The sequence below is a fragment of the Salvelinus namaycush genome, unplaced genomic scaffold (assembly GCF_016432855.1).
Source record: "Salvelinus namaycush isolate Seneca unplaced genomic scaffold, SaNama_1.0 Scaffold41, whole genome shotgun sequence".
Classification (NCBI taxonomy): Eukaryota; Metazoa; Chordata; class Actinopteri; order Salmoniformes; family Salmonidae; genus Salvelinus; species Salvelinus namaycush.
The window spans coordinates 392035-415000 of record NW_024061098.1 but is presented as its reverse complement, the minus strand read 5'-3'; the positions used below and the strand labels follow the sequence as shown (position 1 = coordinate 415000).

At 41.0% G+C, this 22966-nt stretch overlaps 1 protein-coding gene across 6 annotated transcripts in view; it reads right to left on the bottom strand.

Moving 5' to 3' along the window:
- Positions 1-4788: 4788 nt before the first annotated feature.
- LOC120041150 (regulation of nuclear pre-mRNA domain-containing protein 2-like) overlaps positions 4789-22966 on the bottom strand; it is a 62565-nt gene continuing 44387 nt past the window's right edge. Inside the window, exons 11-24 of one of the 6 annotated variants that reach the window (XR_005475840.1) lie at positions 21982-22055; positions 11601-11672; positions 11211-11267; positions 9652-10048; positions 9148-9380; positions 8595-8761; positions 7555-7906; positions 7327-7430; positions 7136-7229; positions 6916-7031; positions 6483-6587; positions 6213-6379; positions 5912-6095; positions 4789-5799 (exon numbers count right to left, since the gene is read on the bottom strand). The gene's annotated coding sequence lies outside the window, so the exon portion shown is untranslated. Of the gene's footprint in view, positions 6096-6212; positions 6380-6482; positions 6588-6915; positions 7032-7135; positions 7252-7326; positions 7431-7554; positions 7907-8594; positions 8762-9147; positions 9381-9651; positions 10049-11210; positions 11268-11600; positions 11673-11799; positions 11819-13436; positions 13501-21981; positions 22056-22966 lie in introns of those variants that run through there. The other 5 variants (XR_005475842.1, XR_005475839.1, XR_005475843.1 and 2 more) reach the window with 5 other exon arrangements.

Genomic DNA, 22966 nt, shown 5'->3' with positions numbered 1-22966 from the left:
TACATCTTCTCTTTAATTGGAAGAAGGACAACGAAACAAAACAACAAACAGACGAACGTGAAGCTATCAAAAGACTAAGTGCAAACATGCAACATAGACACAGACAATTACCCACAAATGCATGATGCCCATGGCTGCCTTAAATATGGCTCCCAATCAGAGACAAATGAAAGACATCTGTCTCTGATTGAGAACCACTCAGGCAACCATAGACATATCTAGACACATTCACTCAACCATAGACATACCTAGAAACATTCACTCAACACAAACTCATACACTATACCCAACACCCCCTTTACCATATAACCACCCAAAACGACAAAACACAAACATTCCCCATGTCACACCCTGACCTAACTAAAATAATAAAGAAAACAAAGAATACTAAGGCCAGGGCATGACATTTAGTCTATGCCTATTTCTATAACACAATGCACATAGCTGATTATCTTATGGAGTAGATACAATTATATTTACTAAAGACAGTTAATTTGCAAGTTTAATAGTCTATTTTTCTCCAGATCGAACGTGTTGGTCTTTCAGCCAAAGCACCCCATACAGAAGCAATCAGTTGATATAATAAAGAACAAGCTACAGTGAGGGAAAAAAGTATTTGATCCCCTGCTGATTTTGTACGTTTGCCCACTGACAAAGAAATGATCAGTCTATAATTTTAATGGTAGGTTTATTTGAACAGTGAGAGACAGAATATCAACAAAAAAATCCAGAAAAACGCATGTCAAAAATGTTATGAATTGATTTGCATTTTAATGAGGGAAATAAGTATTTGACCCCTCTGCAAAACATGACTTAGTACTTGGTTGGAAAACCCTTGTTGGCAATCACAGAGGTCAGACGTTTCTTGTAGGTGGCCACCAGCTTTGCACACATCTCAGGAGGGATTTTGTCCCACTCCTCTTTGCAGATCTTCTTCAAGTCATTAAGGTTTCGAGGCTGACGTTTGGCAACTCGAACCTTCAGCTCCCTCCACAGATTTTCTATGGGATTAAGGTCTGGAGACTGGCTAGGCCACTCCTGGACCTTAATGTGCTTCTTCTTGAGCCACTCCTTTGTTGCCTTGGCCGTGTGTTTTGGGTCATTGTCATGCTGGAATACCCATCCACGACCCATTTTCAATACCCTGGCTGAGGGAAGGAGGTTTTCACCCAAGATTTGACGGTACATGGCCCCGTCCATCGTCCCTTTGATGCGGTGAAGTTGTCCTGTCCCCTTAGCAGAAAAACACCCCCAAAGCATAATGTTTCCACCTCCATGTTTGACGGTGGGGATGGTTTCTTGGGGTCATAGGCAGCATTCCTCCTCCTCCAAACACGGCAAGTTGAGTTGATGCCAAAGAACTCCATTTTGGTCTCATCTGACCACAACACGTTCACCCAGTTGTCCTCTGAATCATTCAGATGTTCATTGGCAAACTTCAGACGGGCATGTATATGTGCTTTCTTGAGCAGGGGGACCTTGCGGGCGCTGCAGGATTTCAGTCCTTCACGGCGTAGTGTGTTACCAATTGTTTTCTTGGTGACTATGGTCCCAGCTGCCTTGAGATCATTGACAAGATCCTCCTGTGTAGTTCTGGGCTGATTCCTCACCGTTCTCATGATCATTGCAACTCCACGAGGTGAGATCTTGCATGGAGCACCAGGCTGAGGGAGATTGACAGTTCTTTTGTGTTTCTTCCATTTGCGAATAATCGCAGAAACTGTTGTCACCTTCTCACCAAGCTGCTTGGCGATGGTCTTGTAGCCCATTCCAGCCTTGTGTAGGTCTACAATCTTGTCCCTGACATCCTTGGAGAGCTCTTTGGTCTTGGCCATGGTGGAGAGTTTGGAATCTGATTGATTGATTGCTTCTGTGGACAGGTATCTTTTAAATACAGGTAAGAAACTGAGATTAGGAGCACTCCCTTTAAGAGTGTGCTCCTAATCTCAGTTCGTTACCTGTATGAAAGACACCTGGGAGCCAGAAATCTTTCTGATTGAGAAGGGGTCAAATACTTATTTCCCTCATTAAAATGCAAATCAATTTATAACATTTTTGACATGCGTTATTTCTGGATATTTTTGTTGTTATTCTGTCTCTCACTGTTCAAATAAACCTACCATTAAAATTATAGACTGATCATTTCTTTGTCAGTGGGCAAACGTACAAAATCAGCAGGGGATCAAATACTTTTTTCCTTCACTGTATATGAATCAGACAGTAGTAGGTCAGATGGTTGTTGAAAATCAGATTCATATCGTGATTTGAAATGCCAATGTTTACAGTAGGCAAAAATCATTTTGTGGTCTTCGTTTTTGTTAGTGACACTCTCCAGTCTCCACTGCCGTGGTTCTGAACTCGCCACGGCATACCCTGCATTTCTGCCGCACTAGCTAACAGTAGCTGTCCGTAGTCCTGAAATAAAACGCCGGCACTCTATTAGAAAAGGCGCACAGGTTAACATACACAGTTCTTCATTTTACGTGGGCCTTTTCCAATATAGTAAAGCTACAACATTCTGTTTGGAACAAATTAATGCAAATCTGAGATTTGAAGGACACTTGTTTCCTTCTGTCTTTCTACTGGAAGAATGTTAGTTCAATGGATAAAGGTACTGGATCATTTCTTTCCAAATGCCACCCTATTCCCTTGAAAGTGCACTACTTTTGACCAGAAGCCTAGGCACATAGTACAATGTTAGGCCTAGGCACATAGTACAATGTTGATACATTAGATATGAGCAGTGGATTGGGCTGATCAACTTTAGTACTTAGTGAATGTCTCAGTAATGAGAAAAGAATCATCAAAAGGGATGAGAATGTTGCATTTTGGGACAGCATTTTGTCCGACTGACCTTGAACTTCGCAATTCATATCCAAGTTTATTATAGGCCCATAGGCTAGGCTATATATTATAATACATAGGCCTACGTGTAAATCAACAGATTACATATATAAAGATTATATATACAGTATATATAATATTTTTACATATATTACTTTACCTGCATTAAATATGTTGGATATAGGCCTACTCCTGAGTGATATTGGCATGCAACATGTTTAGCGCATAGAGGGAGACCGTCTATCTGCTTGGTCTCTAGGCTAGTTGTCCACGGAAAATATTTAATGAAGGTGAAAGCCAAATAATTTCACAACTGCTTTTTTTGAATAGTCAGTGAGAATTCATTTTCATCATTGTTGCTTATCAGGAATATGATGTGCCGAGGACCATGGCAATAGAGGTGCGGTTATGCAGCCATGTGGGTCATGGGTATAGGGGTTGAAAGGCCACATATAGACTGTTGAATGTCTATTTTTGAACTTCTAGAAGCGTCAATATCGATGTAACAATGTTTATATAAGCATTTCTATACATACACTTGTTTTCTGCCATGAACCGTTATACATCCCTAGGAAACCTTTGTAAGAGTTCAACTCTCGTCATAGAGTCCCCCCCCCCCCCCCCCCCCCCCCTGAGATTTAAAGGTCACTTGTCTCCTTCTGTCTTTCTACTGGAAGACTGCTAGTTCAATGGATAAAGATAGCTTAGATTTATGGCTTGGCACAAATAATCCTATGCATGAATTAAACATAATTATGCAATCCCATACCCTTGGTGGCCATGGGGTGCTCAGTAGCGCCACCAACAGTTGACTTTTCCCCAAACTTTGATGATTTTTAAAATCAAGAATAGATTAACATATCTGAACGTTATTTGACATGAAGGTTTAGTAAGGGGTCCTTATTAAATCAAAATAATCACACATGTCAAACTTAAATAGTTATGACGAAAACACATTTCAAAAAGTGCACTACTTCAGACATTGAATTGGCATGTGCTGATGCAGTACAGCGTTATGTATGTCCTAATGAATGTACAGATCATTCTACACATCAATTAGAATGATATTGTCGAAGATATTGATAAAAAACAAACCGGTTAGGGTTAGTAAAAAACTACAAAATGGCGCCACATTTGTAGTTCACAACTTTTCCGGTTTCTTTAACATAAGAATATATCTGTTACATCAATTATTTAATAGAATCCGACAATGTTTACGACATTCAAATGAAAGTAACATTGCGCAAGAATAATTTATGAGTAGTTTAAAAATGTAATCAGAAAATTTAGAAACATAGCCTATTACGTCACGGGCATTGCGACGCACATAACAAAAACAAACTCTGACCGAACGACCAAACCAAGACGTGGCCAAACGCTGTGACCACAGATATATACGTGCATGTTCACAATTCTCCCACTATGTCAGACCTGCCTGCATAACTTTCATTTTTTTTCATCTAATTTCAATAATAATACGGTGTTGCTAATAGTAGCGTTAAGAGTATGTCACTTGCAACTGGCCTGTTCAGGATGGGACAACCCCCATTTCAATAGGAACATTTCCAAGTTTGCAGCTTAACACACATATTCTTCCCAAAATATGTCATGGATCATAATTGGGTCAGCATAATAAAATACAATAATCACTTCAATCATTCTGTGTCCATACTTTTGATGATTCATTGCGAGTGCCTGTAGATCCTAGGCAACATTTTTCAACTAACCGGTTTCATCTGCAGCTGATGGGAGTCAGTTCTTGTACACAAGTACAAGTAAAGTAGCCCTCTCGAAAACTCCTTGAGAGTAAAGAAGTAACTGGTCAAAGTACTCAGTACTAGTTAAGCATTTGTACATCTCATACATACATAAGGAATCGTTGACTTAAAAGCCCATGACTAATGTAGCTCCATCAGGATGCAAACGATTACTTGAAGACAAGGATAACCTTTTTTCGTTTTTTATTAACTAAACTAATAAGCACACACAAGCACAGTACATTACAGTTTAATGTTTCAATCGGAAATCACCAGGTGAAACAATAAATCGTTCTCCCCGCCAATGGTTCTGTAAAAAGCAGAGGGATGGGGCTGGAGAAATGTAACCATAGTTTACACCATGTTTCGATGTTACAGTCCAGTGGTGTCAATCTCATTCCATGGAGAGCCTAGTGTCTGCTGTTTTTTTTTCTTTTTCTTTCAATTAAGACCTAGACAAGCAGGTGAGGGGAGTTCCTTACTAATTAGTGACCTTAATTCATCAATTATGGGAGTTGCGAAAACCCACAGACACCCAGCTCACCCGTGGAATTATTTTGACACATGCTAGTGTATGTTTACATTTACTTTGTTTACAAACATTCAAGCAGAAAAAATATATATATATTTTGGGATCTGATGGGGTACGGCAGGTGAACTGTATTCATGAGGCATTTATAAATTATATTCTTCAAGCATCCAAAAGTGGATGTAGCAACTGCAGATTGTCCATTTAAAGGGGTGCATCGGACCTGGTCATGTAACCGGGCAAAATCAGTAATAGCGCCCTTCTCAAATCTGTGCCACATGATCACAGTGTCAACAAGGAGGAAACATCAACGTTTATTTTCCATAAAATGATCAAACAATTTTTCCTTAGGAAGGCAGATTGATTCCATTTGTTTTGCATGTGTGCTCTCTTTTCACCCAGTGCAAACTGCACCCACTCAAACAAACACCTTCAGTCTGTGATAGATTCCTCGTCATCAGGGCTGTAGTGGATGCTGTCATAGATGTCATCTAGGTCCTCTTCCAGGAGGTCATCTATGAAGTTATTTTCTAGGAGGGAGGTGTCTTGGCCCATAGCTTTGATGTATATCAGTTTGACAGTCCTGGTGTCTTCTGAGGCTGCTGACTCTCCTCTGAAGCATGGAGAAGAGACCTCTGCTCCCAGCTTCCAACTGATTCAATTGCCAGCCTAACACCAACAATCGTAATGTGTAGGGTAAATATAATGAAGTATTCCTTTATTACAATAGCAATAACAGGGTGCCAACATCAATTGTACATATTAATGAAAGTTCCCCTACTTTTCCTGCTTAAGTCAAGTGCCACATGTGAAGCAAGGTCTTGCACATTCTCCGATTCCCTCTTTAGGCTTTCCCAGTGCTGCTTGACTTCCTTTAGGACAATTAACTCTTCCTCCTTCAGCCGTCTCAGGAGCATCACCCGGTCAAAGGCCATTTTCTTTGTGAGTAGGTCAGCTGTAAATTCCTAAGAATGCAACGAGGATTTGTAACTTTGGCAGTGCTGGCTGTGTTGGCGCAACTGAACAAACAAAGATAGCAAAACAGAGACATAGTTATTGTGACACACAAACATACTACTTACTTTGTCCATGCAGCTTCCAAGGCCATGCATGAAGGTCTGCGGAAAGGATCTCATCTACAGATGGTATTGCTGAATCTGGTACAAGGGTGTTGTACTCCTCTATGGCAGCTGTCAATTTGTCCTTTTCCTCCAATATCTTTCTGCGCAGAGTCTTTTCTTGCATCCATCTGTCATCACAACAAAAGGAGAATGGAATTATTTGTTAAATTGCATGGCTTTGAAATGAAAGAGAAATGAAGTGCAATTCAATATTCATGAAATGTAACAAACCTGTCTGACTGTAGAGGTTCTGTTTCCTTTGTTTGATGCTAAGAAACAGGACTTCAGTTATTCTCTGTAGTACCAGGGGACCATCCGTGTTCTCATTTGTTTCCTCTGAAATACAATACATCTATAAATTAACAACGTATCTCCAATGGTGAGTAGTTGCACTCACTTCCTGGAGGAACATAGGGCCTGTGAAGGTTTCTGTAACAAATTATTTGTTATGTGGGGGGTGAGTGAGCCCCAACCTGGAGAACCAGGGAATGTTTTGTCTGCCTCCTACCCTTCCACCTGCCCGGCTTGATTGCACGTGCCGGTGGAATGCACCCTCTAAGGGTTAGCGCTCAGGGTCACTGGAGTATGCAAGCCTCTCCACTACGTCAAGGTGACAGTCCAGGAGAGTTACATTTAGGATTATTTATTTTTTGTATTCATTTACCTGTATTAGCCCATTGCTGAACTGCCGTTGTCCAGTTGTACAGTCTCATCACCTACACCCAAATCACTCTTAAACTTTTCGAGAGTCTGGGTCTCCTCCTGGATTTTTGCTGTTGTCTGAGAATTATGACAAAAACAAAACAGAATAATTAATTGTTTTAAAATAAATTAAATGCATAGATATAATACTTCTAAAATAAATGTATTGATCCACACAATACCCCTTCAAGTATCTTCTGGACAATACTCTGTGCAAGTTGTTTTTCTTCCTTCTGTTCCACCCCATGGCCTGGATGGTTAGCATGTCTGTTCTTGCTAGAAAAGCCAAATAGAACTCCTTATTCCAGATAAGTCAATGACTTAAATAAGTATTAACATAGCTGAATAGAACAACCTTAAACAAATTGTTTACCTCCTTTGGACATTTGCTTGGAACAGATTGAAGCTGTTCCCTTGTTCCACTACCTCCCCCAGAGTTGTGCCAGCTCCTTCCTGATTCCGTCCTCCCCACTTAATCTACATTAAAAAAAATATTGACTTAATATTGCAATTATGTGAATAACAAACATCTAAATGGGAAGCCTTGTAAAGGACTGAAGCTGGAAATTCTCTTTGAACAGTTTAATAAAGAAAAACTTACCTCACATTTCAAACGATGTGCCTTTGCATGCATGACGGAAAGAAGTAGCTTCATGTCTAGAAGAGTGGCGAGCTCTGGACAATGATGGGCAACTTTGGTCGGGTATGGCCAAAATTTGCAGATCACATCCGTACACATGAATTGTATGTTCCTGCTGCCAGACAATTCCTTCTGCAAGAACAGTGTTGCACGCAAATATCTCTCCGCGCATCATGTTGAGGCTCCTTAGAAGTATTCCGTGGCGGCAGACGGCAACGTCGAATCCCTCTTCATCAAGTTTGTCGTTTGTTTTCCTTGCCGAGTCTTTAGCTGCTGTCCACTAGGATGCTCCACATACCCCTTTTCCATAACCCTAGACAAGGGAGTATAAGGTAGGAAATATGTTTTGGGGGGGGGAGTGTTAACGGGACAGTGGTTAGGTTTTTAAAATCTAGCTGAGGGCGCTGAGCTACCCCCTGTGTTCGCTACAATGGAGATCAGAAGTTGGAGATTGAGTGTCAAAAAGAAGCACTTGTAAAGTGTGTTGCATTTCTGAACAGAGGGAAGTGGTGTAACGACCCTGGACTTGAAGAGAGAGGATTACCATCTCTCCAAAATGATATGTTTTTATTGGAATAGTGTATAACGAGTCTGCCTTTGAGTCAGATGGCCCGAGGCCAGTCCTATTTCACAGATTAGAAGATACACAGGAAACGTACATGTTTAGTCTTTGTATGGACATAGTTCACAAAGTCAGACACATCCTCATCCTTGCAGATAAATACACCACCAAAGAATTCTTTGTCATCAGTCCTTGAAAGGATAGGTGAAATACATTAAATATATGACATATGAAATAGCAATCAACCTCAGTAACTGATTGTGGGACACTTGACAATGTTGATAATTCATTTCATTACAAACTCAAAACATTTAAGCTAAAAATGACCTCGACTGCATTTGAAAACGTTCACACTGGACAAAGAAAAGGCAAACCTTATTTGGATTGTTTAAATGATATAGAGTACGGTGTTATTTGATAAATTATGAATAGTACATACCCTTTTCTGAATCGATACAGCTTCTTGTTCCCGTCCACTGCAAGCATGCTGGGTGAACAGGCTGGGCAGTCAAAGTCCTGTATATCACAGACCTGATCAATTTCAGAGCGGCAGTACGTCCACTCAAAGAAGCTTTTTTGAAAAGTGTCCCCACAGATCATTCCGTTCTGGTAAGGGAAAAATACATATAGAAAATATATGAAATAACTTACAATAGTATAAACAAAACATACTATAATTCACTATGGCTGACTGGATTTGAGTTAAAGCAGCGCCAGTACAGCGTTGACAGCAAAGCAGGTGAAAGCCAATGCAAAAGTAGGACGAGTACTTATGTTGTAAAGAGCAGAAATATTGGATGCAAGAGGGGCACAGATAAGGTGCATGGCAGGACAGTGGTGCAGGAGGCTAACACATACTGTAGCAAGAGACCTGAAGTTTTAACATAGTTATAGTACTGGAAATAAAGTCGTTACACAAAGTGTTGTAACAAAATGTAACATAGTTAACCTGAAGTCAGACATTGGTAAAGCTGAGTATAATTGATTGTTACCCTGCCAAAGAAGTCAGTTCGCTGCTCCAAAATCCACATAAACGCCAGACGGGACATTCCTGGGGCTGACACTTTCAGCTCCTCAAAAGAGCCGAACAGATCTACCTGGTATATGGTGTCACAGTTGACAGTGGCAGGCCAGTACCCATTCTTTATCAGATCTGCCAAGTTTGCTGTCCAGGTGCTAAGACAAGTTGTGCAGGTCAGCACAGGCACTGTGACATTGTAGCAACCTTGAGGAAAAAATGCAGTCTGAATTAATGTTGTTTTACATTGCATTGCTACATCACTGTTTGTAGATATTGCACATACTATTTATTCCTACGAGGATGATATGTTTCCCAGGGCCAACATGGATGGTGCTTGTCAGGCAACCACATATCACCTCTGGTACATCCAATGGTAAGAAACAATCTAGGGACAATATTTACATACAACAATAAACAAGAATACATTTGAACTTTGATATAATACATTCAACCGCAAAAAAAATTAAAAACACACCCTGTTCATGAAGTGCATATTTGCCATCACTGTGGAGAGATATGGCTGTAGTTGGAGGAAGGGGCGTGTAGAACCCCTCGATCATGGACTGTCTGTTGTGCAGGGGGGAACTTTGCATGTGTAGAGAAATCGCAGTCTTCGCAGTAAAGCTGTTTCGGCAGACAGTCTCTACATCGCAGAATAGCCCTTTTCACATTGCATGACTGACAGATCTTCTGAGAAGCATGCTCTGCAGCCAGCAGAGAATCTACAATCTCAGGCCTGGACTCCCTCCACCTATCCTGTGAGAGTTCCTTCCTCACACTCCAACTGTGTGATGCACCAGGCACAGCAGGATTTGAACACTCAGGGTCTTCTAAGTCAGCTAGGAGGATGTTAATTTCTCTATGAAGTATTGCTTTTTTGAAAACACAAAAATTGGGAAAAGGATTAAATTAAGAATATCATATAATTAATCTATTAAAACGCACATAGGGCTGTAAGTAGGTGACAGCAAATATATCTCTGCACAATCTATGGTGTGACAAGCCAAAAACATCAACTTTGATTCTACAGTAAATTCAATTGCAGGGCAGAACAAAATATTGAGTAAAGTCTAAATTGGAATATCAAACAATAGAACTTGATCCCATCGTCAAATAGAAATTCTGAATGTTCTTAAAACAGCAAAAACACACCGAGTACAAAACATTCTCTTTCCCTGACAAACTGACCAGGTGAAAGCTATGATCCCTTATTGATGTCACCTGTTAAATCCACTTCAGTGTAGATAAAGGGGAGTAGACAGATTAAAGGAGGATGTTTAAGCCTTGGGACAATTGAGACATGGATTGTGTATGTGTGCCATTCAGAGGGTGACTGGGCAAGACAAAATATTTAAGTGCCTTTGAAAGGGGTATGGTAGTAGGTGCCAGGTATAACGGTTTGTGTCAAGAACTGCAACGCTGCTGGGTTTTTCACGATCCACATTTACCAGTGTGTATCAAGAATGGTCCACTACCCAAAGGACATCCAGTCAATTTGACACAACTGTGGGAAGCATTTGAGTCAACATGGGCCAGCATCCCTGTGGAACGCTTTCGACACCTTGTAGAGTCCATGCCCTGACGGATTGAGGCTGTTCTGAGGGCAAAAGGGAGTGCAACTCAATATTAGGAATATTTTGTACACTCTGTGTATTTTGACTACAGAGTAAACTCTCCTCAAAGGCAAATGCTTCCAGCTTTCACAATTACAGACAGTGGTTACAAAAGGAACGACTCTGTAAATGAATTCAACTAAGACAAACTCCATAATGTGGAATGGCAGATTGCTTCATATTAAAGGAAATGTGGATGAAAAAGCTCTGCCAGGATGTTGTTATTGCCCTGAAATACCCTGAAACAAAAGGTGACATTCTGTACTGTAACCTCATAAACATTTGATCTCAAATCCGACATTCTGGAGACTTGAGACACATTTAAAAATGTTGCATCACTGTCAAAATAAAGATGTAGTGCAGTATAATTCAGTAACACCAAGATGACCACAATTTTGAAAGTTAAACCATTTAAACATACCTATTTCTTCATCAATGTTTAAAACTGGAGTGGATTCCAATCCACTGGTCCTTTTCTCTAAAATAAGATGTGCAAAAAAGGATTAGACTTAAGGGGCATTCAGAAGTTGATAAAGCCATTTTTGAATTTATATTAATGATATATGGTTAAAACTATTTTTTTAATAACATTGATGGTAAGTTATTGCAATAATAGCTGTCAATAAATTGAAAGCTGTTACATTTCGCCAACCCCATCACTCAGCTTTTAACCAAAACAGGGGAGGGGAGTGTGCTTTGTTATTGTTTCAACTACCAATGACAGATTTAATAAAAATACAATAAATGAATTACAAGCCCACTGAATAACAAGGAATTGTATAGATTAATATATTCAATCGCTCATCAATACCTGATTCTTCCTCCTCAGTGACTGGCCCAAAATGTTGCACTAGTCTGGCTCTTGATGTACTGGCCCTTGGAGCTGAAAAAAATTGGTAATAAAAAGGTTAATTCAAAAGATTTGCTGGAATTCTGACTCTCCTTTTGTTAAATATGTATTTTCATCAGAGACAGACAACAGTTAGAGACAGGGAAAGGTGGGATCATACCTGCATGTAATGTATTATGTGCTGTGGGTAGATGGTACTAGACCGGCCTATTTTCACATAAGTTGAAGTGATTTGTCAGCTGAGGAAAGGCACCTGCAGTAGACCCACGTTCTGGCTCACTCACACAGCCAACATGTGTAGAAATTCACAAGGATGCTAACAAGTGCATCCTTGTGCCTCATGCTCAATGGGCAATATCATTGATGCCCGTGTTCAGGTCATATCACGGAGTCTATGTTTAAATTCACATTTGTGCCATGTGGGGTCTACTTTGACAAACAAAAAGCAATGATAAATCATAACGCTGTGGTGCTGGGGTTGTGTTGGGAATATTTATGCACGTATGGGAGCTGTAGGGGTTACATTACCGGTAATGTACGACTTGTTACCTACCCTAAATTACAAATTAGTCCACAGTTATCTTCCGGGTGACTCTCAAAACTTGGCTTGACCACAAACCCAAGGGCTCTTTTAAATGTAACCATTGCAGAAATATTGCACAGAATAAGTATTTTGTTGACACAGCTTCCAAAATGGAGTATTACATCAAGCATTTCATTAACTGCAAAACCACTCATGCCATCTATAGATTGGAATGTCCACAGTGCAAGGTGTTCTACATTGGACGGACAAAGAGACGCCTTCAAGACCGCTTGGCGGAACACAAGTACGCCATACGGGTAGGCAATGAAGACTACCCCATGGCAAGGCACTACAAGTCCTTACACCATGGCAACCCTGCCTCCCTACAAGCTATGGGTATTGATCATATTCCAGCCTCTATTAGAAAAGGGGACCGTCTTAAACAGTTAAACCAATGGGAAAGTTTTTGGATTTACAAACTACAGGCCACTAAATACCCTGGTTTAAATGAAGATATGGATTTCTCACCCTTCCTGTAGGGTCGTGATAGATTCATTTGCTGTCATCTAGTGGACATTTTTGCTCAATTGCCCTCAGCTATGTTTAGACTGTTGTTCATGTTTTGCTGTGTTCTAGTGTACTATGGAATATATTGCTTTCTTATTCTTGACACTTCTCCCAGTAATATGTAAGGTTAGAACTACCTTTCTAAGTGTTCTGATACTTCTAACTTGGAGTTGTATGTTTATGATAACATAGCTACAGTATTTCACCTTTTAATGTGTATATTATTGCTTACTAGGTGTGTCCAATCAATTTTGTAACCACTCCCTCTTCCAATTAGGGTCAATTGGAAAATCTGTACAAAAAGAGGACATTCTTTTTTTCTTGTACTCCCTGACGAAGGCCATGCAGCCGAAACGCGTCAGTTTAAAAACAACTTTGTTTCTATTGAACATGCCATACTAATAAAGGCATTTTAATTAATTATATTAAGAGTGCCTTGGTCCTCCTTTATTTTTAATGACCAATTTACCCCTTTTACCAAAGAGCACCTTCTATCTACCAAAATGTACTATTGTGTACCTTAGTAGCGCTTCCCTTCCTCCTCTTCCTACATTCTATGTTGTGTATGCAACTTTCTTTATTCACCTTAGTTACGTAACCTTCCTTACTGGTTTAACACGTTTTTTAAACCAAACACTTTAACAAACACAAAACAAATGTGTATGCATGCTGTATTTCTGACAACAAGGGACGAACTGGCGACCTACCTGTTACCTGTCCAAGGTCCAGACATCTGGTGTGGGCGAAAAATCTATAAACAACAAATGTCACATGACCGGATGAGGTAACCATTCTTGTTCTTCTTGTAACTTTCCGGTAGGCTAGAAGCTTTCCGGTGTGTTGCTGCTCGTCACAGATCGACGCAGGTATTGCACTTGATTTATCGTTCTCATAACAGTAGGTGCAGCCAAGTGGAAATACGAAAGCTTTCTAGCTATTTCGCACTGACGGAAATTTGAACAAACGAAAGTTTCTAGTGAATAGGCTACTCCTGTATCCACACTATAATAGGATACGCTTATGATTTCATTGGTCTTGTCAGGCATGATTTTAAGTCTTCTATTGAAGTTGTATGTTTTGCCTCGTTTCCCTCCTTCAGGGAAAAGTAGTTATGCATCCCACATTCAATTCAGTTATGGATGTGTAGGCCTACAGTGGAAAAATAAACCCATAACTCCAGCACACAATGGCATGTAGGGGTAGTGTATTACAATGTAGAATATGTATACAGTGACTTCGGAAAGTATTCAGACCCCTTGACTTTTCCCACATTTTATTACGTTACAGCCTTATTCTAAAATTGATTAAATAAAATATATTCCTCAGCAATCAACACCATAATGACAAAGCTAAACATTTTTTTTAAAGTAGAAGAAAAAAAAGAGAAGAGGCACAGATCTGGGGAAGGGTACCAAAAAATGTCTGCAGCATTGAAGGTCCCCAAGAACACAGTGGCCTCCATCATTCTTAAATGGAAGAAGTTTGGAACCACCAAGACTCTTCCTAGAGCTGGCAGCCCGGCCAAACTGAGCAATCAGGGGAGAAGGGCCTTGTTCACTCTGACAGCGCTCGAGTTGGGAGAACCTTCCAGAAGGACAACCATCTCTGCAGTACGCCACCAATCAGGCCTATATGGTAGAGTGGTCAGACGGAAGCCACTTCCCAGTAAAAGGCACATAACAGCCCGCTTGGAGATTTCCAAAAGGCACCTAAAGACTCTCAGACCATGAGAAACAAGATTCTCTGGTCTGATGAAAGCAAGATTGAACTCTTTGGCCTGAATGCCAAGCGTCACGTCTGGAGGAAACATGGCACCATCCCTACGGTGAAGCATGGTGGTGGCAGCATCATGCTGTGGGGATGTTTTTCAGCGGCAGGGACTGGGAGACTAGTCAGGATCAAGGGAAAGATGAAGTACAGAGAGATCCTTGATGAAAACCTGCACCAGAGTTCTCAGGACCTCAGACTGGGGTGAAGGTTCACCTTCCAACAGGACATCGACCCTAAGCACACAGCCAAGACAACGCAGGAGTGGCTTCGGGACAAGTCTCTGGATGTCCTTGAACGGCCCAGCCAGAGCCCGGACTTGAACACGATCGAACATCTCTGGAGACCTGAAAAAAGCTGTGCAGCGACGCTCACCATCCAACTTGACAGAGGATCTGCAGAGACGAATGGGAGAAACGCCACAAATACAAGTGTGCCAATCTTGTAGCATCATACCCAAGAAGACTAAGCTGTAATCGCTGCCAAAGGTGCTTCAATAAAGCACTGAGTAAAGGGTCTGAATACTTATATAAAATGTGATAATTCAGTTTATTTTTTATACATTTGCAAACATTTCTAAAAACCTGTTTTTGATTTGTGATTATGGGGTATTGTGTGTAGAGGATTTATTTTATTTAAAAAAAAATCTATTTTCAAATAAGGCTGTAATGTAACAAAATGTGGAAAAAGTCAAGGGGTCTGAATACTTTCCACATGCACTGTATATAGTGGTAAATTCCCTTTCCCCACTTTGTTACAAATGCAGCATATGTACCAAGTGTAAAAAACAACCATGACAGACTGACCAGGTGAAAGCTATGATCCCTTAATGTCACCGGTTAAATCCACTTCCAATCCAATATAAATTGTCCGGTGGTGGTTTTATGAATTGTTCAGCAGTCTTATGGGGGTAGAAGGTGTTGAGGAGCCTTTTGGTCCTAGACTTTGTGCTCCGGTATCGCTTGCCGTGCGGTAGCAGAGAATACAGTATATAACTTGGGTGACTGAAGTCTCTGACAATTGTATGGGTTTATCTCTGACACCGCCTATTATATAGGTCCTGGATGGCAGGAAGCTTGGCCCCAGTGATGTATTGGGCCGTTCGCACTACCCTCTGTAGCGCCTTACGGTCAGATAAACGAGCTGTTGCCATACCAGGCGGTGATGCAACCGGTCAGGATGCTCTCGATTGTGCAGTTGTAGAACCTTTTGAGGATCTGGGGACCCACGCCAAAAAACAAAACGTTTTGTTGTGCCCTCTTCACGACTATCTTGGTATGTTTGGACCATGATAGTTCGTTGGTGATGTGGACACCAAGGAACTTGAAACTCTCGACCCGCTCCACTACAGCCATGTTAAATGGGGGCCTGTTCGGCCCGCCTTTTCCTGTAGTCCATGATCAGCTCCTTAGTCTTGCTCACATTGAGGGAGAGGTTGTTGTCCTGGCACCACACTGGCAGTTCTCTGACCTCCTTCCTATAGGCTGTCTCATCGTTGTCGGTGATCAGGCCTACCACTGTTGTGTTGTCAGCAAACTTAATGATGGTGTTGGAGTCGTGTTTGGCCACGCAGTCGTGGGTGAACAGGGAATACAGGAGGGGACTAAGTACACACCTCTGAGGGGCCCCAGTGTTAAGGATCAGCGTGGCAGACGTGTTGTTGCCTACTCTTACCACCTAGGGGGAGGCCCGTCAGGAAGTCCAGGATCCAGTTGCAGAGGAAGGTGTTTAGTCCCAGAGTCCTTAGCTTAGTGATGAGCTTCGTGGGCACTATGGTGTTGAATGCTGAGCTGTAGTCAATGAACAGCATTCTCACATAGGTGTTCCTTTTGTCCAGGTGAGAAAAAGCAGTGTGGAGTGCGATTGAGTTTGCATCATGTTTGGATCTGTTGGGGCGATAGGTGAATTTGAGTGGGTCTAGGGTGACCAGGATGATGCTGTTGATGTGAGCCATAACCAGCCTTTCAAAGCACTTCATGGCTACCGATGGGAGTGCCACGGGGCGGTTATCATTTAGGTAGGTTACCTTCGCTTCCTTGGGCACAGGGACTATGGTGGTCTGCTTGAAACATGTACAGTTGAAGTCGGAAGTTTACATACACCTTAGCCAAAGACGTTTAAACTCAGTTTTTCACAATTCCTGACATTTAATCCCAGTAAAAATTCCCTATTTGAGGTCAGTTAGGATCACCACTTTATTTTAAGAATGTGAAATGTCAGAATAATAGTAGAGAGAATGATTTATTTCAGCTTTTATTTCTTTCATCACATTTCCAGTGGATCAGAAGTTTACACACACTCAATTAGTATTTGGTAGCATTGCCTTTAAATTGTTAAACTTGGGTCACACATTTTGCGTAGCCTTCCACAAGCTTCCCACACAATTTTGGCCCATTCCTCCTGACACAGCTGGTGTAACCGAGTCAGGTTTGTAAGCCTCCTTGCTCACACACGCTTTTTTAGTTCTCCCCACAAATTTTCTATAGGATTGAGGTCAGGGCTTTGTGATGGCCCCTCCAATACCTTGACTTTGTTGTCCGTAAGCCATTTTGCCACAACTTTGGAAGTATGCTTGGGGCCATTGTCCATTTGGAAGACCCATTTGCGACCAAACTTTAACTTCCTGACTGATGTCTTCAGATGTTGCTTCATCATATCCACATAATCTTCCTCCCTCATGATGCCATCTATTTTGTGAAGTGCACCAGTCCCTCCTGCAGCAAAGCACCCACACCCCCGTGCTTCACAGTTGAGATGTTGTTCTTTGGCTTGCAAGCCTCCCCCTTTTTCCTCCAAACATAACAATGGTCATTATGGCCAAACAGTTCTATTTTTGTTTCATCAAACCAGAGGACATCCAAAAAGTATGATCTTTGTCCCCATGTGCAGTTGCAAACCATAGTCTGGCTTTTTTATGGCGGTTTTGGAGAGGTGGATTCTTCCTTGCTGAGCGGGCTTTCAGGTTATGTCGATATAGGACTCGTTAACTGTGGATATAGATACTTTTGTACCTGTTTCCTCCAGCATCTTCACAAGGTCCTTTGCTGTTCTTCTGGGATTGATTTGCACTTTTCGCACCAAAGTACGTTCATCTCTAAGAGACAGAACGCGTCTCCTTCCTGAGCGGTATGATGGCTGCGTGGTCCTATGGTGTTTATACTTGCGTACTATTGTTTGTACAGATGAACGTTTGGAAATTGCTCCCAAGGATGAACCAGACTTGTGGAGCTCTACAATTTTATTTCTGAGGTCTTGGCTGATTTCTTTAGATTTTCCCATGATGATGTCAAGCAAAGAGGCACTGAGTTTGAAGGTAGGCCTTGAAATACCTCCACAGGTACACCTCCAAATGACTCAAATTATGTCAATTAGCCTATCAGAAGCTTTTAAAGCCATGACATCCTTTCCTGGAATTTTCCAATCTGTTTAAATGCACAGTCAACTTCGTGTATGTAAACTTCTGACCCACTGGAATTGTGATACAGTGAATTATAAATGAAATAATCTGTCTGTAAACAATTGTTGAAAAATTACTTGTGTCATGCAAAGTAGATGTCCTAACCGACTTGCCAAAACTATTGTTTGTTCACAATAAATTTGTAGAGTGGTTGAAAAACGAGTTTTAATGACTCCAACCTAAGTGTATGTAAACTTCCGACTTCAACTGTAGGTATTAGACTCTTTCTGGGAGAGCTTGAAAATGTCAGTGAAGACACTTGACAGTTGGTCCACGCATGCTTTGAGTACACGTCCTGGTAATCCGTCTGGCCCAGTGGCTTTGTGAATGTTGACCTGTTTAAAGGTTTTGTTCACATCAGCTACCGATGTTGCTACTGAGCAGGATCACACAGTCATCCAGAACAGCTGTTGCTATCATGCATGCTTCAGTGTTACTTGCCTCGAACCGAGCATAAAAGGCATTTACCTAGTCTGGGAGGCTCGCGTCACTGGGTAGCTCTCGTCTGGGTATCCCTTTGTAGTCCGTAATAGTTTTCAAGCCCTGCCACATCCAACGAGCATTAGAGCCGGTGTAGTAGGATTCAATCTTAATCCTGTATTGACACTTTGCTTGTTTGATGGTTCATCTGAGGGCATAGCAGGATTTCTTATAAGTGTCCGGAGTAGTCTCCCGCTCCTTGAAAGCGGCAGCTCTAGCCTTTAGCTTGATGCGGATGTTGCCAGTAATCCATGGCTTCTGGTTGGGATATGTACGTACAGTCACTGTGGAGACGACGTCATCGGCGCACTTATTGATGAAGCCGATGACTGAGGTGGTGTACTCCTCAATGCCATTGGATGAATCCCGGAACATATTCCAGTCTGTGCTAGCAAAACAGTCCTGTAGTGCAGCATCCGCGTCATCTGACCACTTCCGTATTGAGCGAGTCACTGGTACTTCCTGCTTTATTTTTGGTGAGATTACCATCTGTCATCCGTCCTTAAATCCTATCCCCTCTTCCATCCCTACGCACATGCATGGATAAAGGACCAAGAACTTTAAACTACCTTTCGATTTCATCTTACTCAACTTAATGATAAAATACAATGACTGACGTTTAAAAACATTTTTTAAATTGGCAGGAGATTATTTCAGATGGTGCATTTCAATGAAAAAAGAAGAGAAAATACAAATATTTGGGGTAGCTGACCAAGGACATCAGTTGACCATTACCAGAATGCCACTACAATGCCAGGGTTTGTTATGTACATAATTATCATCTCTTTTGTCATATTGTAGTAATTTCACTGATGACAAAAGAGAAGCCTGAGAGAACTACAGATTGTAGTTATCATTACATTAAAATCACACTAAAAGGGATATTTTACTAATTGCTCATTTGTCTGCTGTTGATTTAGAAATATTTTAAAAAGATGCATGTCAGCGGTGACATTTTCAAGATATAGCACTTTCTATAAACATTCTAAAGTGCGATCTATCCCACAAATATTAATATGATGATCCTATCAACACAGCTGGGAGTATCTAGACTGTCACTCACTGTGCCTCATAATGCATCAACAATGGTCATGACGTCAGCCTATAGTTCATGCAAAAGATACAAGTAATTGAGCAATAAAAACAGTTTGCTATGATAATATAAATATTTTATTGTTGTTTAAAGATAAGTAAACATGTTATTATTGCTTTTATTTTAATCAAATCTGGTAAGTAAAATACATGGTTTAAATGTACAGAATCTTCCAAAGTAGAATACTGTGTGTGTGTAACAGAGAGATTAGCCTGTCTGGCCTTGTGTTTGGAGCACCATGCTCACTCATTCTGGCTGCACTTACTTTCCCTGACTAAGTGGCAGTGGCATGTCCTTCAGCTGTCTCAACCACTCTGCTCCCCTCTGGTTGTCCTCCTCATTCTCACAGCCCTTACCTCTCTTTTCAAGAGACACATTCAAAGAGAGAAGGGACAGTTACACACAGACAATCAATCGTAACAATACAGCCAGTTGGCCAGTTGAGCTCGGTAGGTATGTATTAGGCTGCGTGCGTCCCCAGGCTATTGCGCACAGCGCATATGAGTCTGGGATGTAAACGAATCAAAGTGGGCCTAGTGGGAGGGATCATAGAATTCTACGGGAGTGACCTACAGAGTAAAGTGCTTGTCATCATTTAAATTTTGCGAATTTACAAATGGAGGCATGACTCAGGCATGAACTTCTGCCAGTGGGATTGCAAAAACACAACTTCCATCTAGCTAATTAACAAAAAACATAGCTAGCTAGTGAATGGCTTCACTGAAAAGAAAGCCTACACCCTTAAAACCAGTTAAATGTAACTAAATGTAATCGGAAATGTAATCTACGTAATCCCCAAAAGCAATTATTTATCATGAGAGGGCCATAAAGAATAACTAGTAATGCAGAATACTCCAAGACAGGTTAGAATCTCACCTTTCTGGTAAAAATAGTTATAAATTGCTGAGTTGTAGTAGCTTTTGAGGACGAATGCTCAGGTACACAGTACAAATATGATACAAATATGGAATGATGTATTTTCTATTCAACAAAACTGTATGAATAAGGCTAGAAATGACATATGCTTTCTAAATATAGCATCATCAAATTATAAAACGACTAACTATAAGATTTCACCTTATGTAAAATACATATTTGTATGTTTAGTGTTAGAGAAAATGTGCATATTTTTTCAAAACGTCTTTCCCCATCACTGTGAACATCTTAGAGCTCAAGCTTGGCTTCCTGAACTCATTATGAACTCGCCTCTCAGTTCATATTAATCTTGTCCGTCTACGACAAACAAAGTGTTTTTTGAGAGTTACAAACACAATTTCTTTATTGCCAAGACGTCGGACCGATACAACCAAAGATTGTCTATTAGATTGACAGCTCAAACAATGGAAATACAGGTCCTCAAAGATGGAAGGCAGTCAGCAGGTGGTGAGATCAGGTGTGACCATTCTAGCCAATGAAAGGGGAGATGCACAGGACATAGAGCTAGATAGAGGACTCATCTTTTTCTCTGTTACAGAATGGGCAGCACCATTGAGGCCATCTCCATTTTAAAGTAGTAAATGTTCTTGTTTTTCATTGGCTGAATGCTCCCAACATAGAAATCCCCACCCAGTTGACTAATTTCAACTGTTGGTAGCCTTCAATGGCAATGTCCATGTTAAAATGGGTTATGTCCATGATGAGTCAATGACAACAGGCACTACTCAAATCAAATTGTATTTATCACAAGGCAGCATACAATGACATTCCAGCATCCCAGAGTCACCTCTTCACTGTTGACATTGAGACTGGTGTTTTGTGGGTACTATTTAATGAAGCTGCCAGTTGAGGACTTGTGAGGCATCTGTTTCTCAAACTAGACACTCTAATGTACTTGTTCTCTTGCTCAGTTGTGCACTGGGGCCTCCCACTCCTCTTTCTACTGGATGTGGGGGAAGGTGTTTCTACAAACGTGAGGGAAGGTGTAGCGGGAGATGCTTGGTTGGTAGATTAAGCCGATTAAGCCAATGCCTATCACGCCGTAAATTTCACATCAATCTTATTGGCTTTGTTATTTGGGCGGAAGTGTCAGGGAACGAGATTATTTATATAGCGCACTACTTTGACCAGGGAGCCATTTGCGACGCAGCCTTAGTGAATCATACCACCACCCTGATAATAACATTGTGGTCACATTGCACCACTAGAGGGTGCTTGAATAACAATGTACCTTGACTAAAATTGTATCACAAACCTGTGGAATTGATCAATATAATTACTTTGCTGAACTACATTATGGCCAACACAAGGCCTGTCATGTAGTGGAGTTGTCCCAGACACAGATTATGCCTAATCCTGGCCTCAAAAGCATTTTCAATAGAAATTCTTGCTCGATCTTGAATTTTATACCATCACAGGGCTACATCTGTGTCAGAGAAACTGCCCTGTACTTAGCACTTCTTTGGCGGCGTTAAATGTGTTATTACTGTGGTTAGTGGACATTGAGATAACATCAGACCTTGTTGTATTGTATGTCACTCACGCCAGCGGTTTCCCACTCCTCGCACAGGTCACCATGAGTCATCCAGGTTACTGTTAACAGAAGGAGAAAGGAAGGATGGAAAGAAAAGAGGTATTAGAGCAGAGTAAGATAAGGTGAGGGAAATCAATTAATAAAGCAAATAAAACAGAACTTTCATCATAAATTAGGCTAACAATTATCCTTGTAGGGGCAATGCAGAGACCAGAGTTAGACTTCACACCACAGTTGTTTTATGAAAACAAAATCCCACAAGGTTTACACATTTAAAAACAATCTGTAAGGCTGCTACTCTATTGTTTAAGGTTTTTTTTGGTCACATGAGACCTTGTAAAATAAATGGTAGGCCATAGCTGCAAGTCATGTTTTATTTTTAAAGTAATTTTGCACTCATGGAATGTCCTTCCGTGAGCACTACACAGATATTTGCACATGAAAACTTCAGGGGATGCATTAGCTCCTTTGTTAACATGTATATTCGTTGACGGTATGCACACATTGAGTGTGGCTATAATATTAAAATAACAATCTCTTTGCATCATGTTGACATTTTTTCTACTCTATAATTTTACATTCAACATTCGTAAAAACGTCACAATTTGTAGGATATTAGCCTCTGACCTGTCATTCTTATCTGTTTGTGCGTCAGTTTCCTGAATGTGCCTGCACCTGGGCCACGTTCAGTTGCAAAACGTTCTCGAACGTTGCAGATAGAAATTCAATGAATCGGCCCGACGTGATTCCTTAATCTACATGTCGGATTATAGGCATGTTTGTTCTACATACCGTATTTCTATCCAAATGTTGCGCCCTGCTGAACACGCCCTGGCCTACACACTGCACAGTTCGAAAACGCGCACTTGGGAAAGAGCCTGGGCAAAACATTGGGCCACGGAGCTATTTTTTATGCACGGTTCCGGGCACTGATTGGCCACAATTTAAAACATTCGCCAAGAACTTTAAA